This window comes from Lathyrus oleraceus, chromosome 2, assembly GCF_024323335.1.
Source record: "Lathyrus oleraceus cultivar Zhongwan6 chromosome 2, CAAS_Psat_ZW6_1.0, whole genome shotgun sequence".
Classification (NCBI taxonomy): domain Eukaryota; kingdom Viridiplantae; phylum Streptophyta; class Magnoliopsida; order Fabales; family Fabaceae; genus Lathyrus; species Lathyrus oleraceus.
The window spans coordinates 12,242,676-12,243,525 of record NC_066580.1 but is presented as its reverse complement, the minus strand read 5'-3'; positions in this window follow the sequence as shown (position 1 = coordinate 12,243,525).

Sequence of the window (850 nt, the reverse complement as noted above, 5' to 3'; positions counted from 1 at the left end):
TTGGATGGTTATCCCCAGCAGGTGTCAGATCGATGTTTCCCCAGTCGCCAGGCCTGGAGGTTGCTGTTTCCCAGCGGGGCTATATGTGAGCATTTCCCCGGTGAAGTTGCCAGGTATCTGTGAGGGTTCCCGAAGCAGAGGTGGATGTATATCTCCAGCAAGTCAGAGATTGTGGTATCCCCATAGAGTGCATTGGTGGTTCTTATCCCCAGCAATTCCCGAGTGGATTGGGTGCAAAGGAGGTTCTTCCCCAGCAAGGGTTGCCTTATTCCCAGCAGCAGTGTTATTCCCCAGCGGGGTGGAGATTGGAGTATTGACGAGTTCCTCAGCAAAGTGTCTCGTGCTTTCCGGAAGAGTCCCTTGAGGGGGATACCTTTTTATGCATTCATCATGAAAAATAGCATAGCATGTTGCATAAAAAAAATAATAAATCGCGTAGCATTTCCATAAGTATGGAGCATTACGCAGAAAAAGATCATGCATCATTGTTGCAAGCATAGAGCTAGTCTCAAGCCGTGGTTACCGTTTGAGAGGTGGTTGTGCCAGAAAGCGAAGATGTTACTCTGTGGAGTTTAGCATCATGACGTCAGATCAACAATGTTCCCCAGTAGTGCGATATTGGAGGAAATGTTTCCGTCGGACAGAGATGGAAATAAAATCAGAGGACGTTACGCGATCAGCGCGATTCAAGCCGTGGTTACCGCTTGAGGATTGGTTTTGCCGGACAGTGAAGACGATACTCCGAGGAGTTCAGCAGCGGGATTTTGGAGCAGCAGTATTTCCCAGTCATTGTTTAGTGTCTGGTCGAGCTTTCTTTGGTGTCAGTAAACATCATCATTCGATGTCCAGT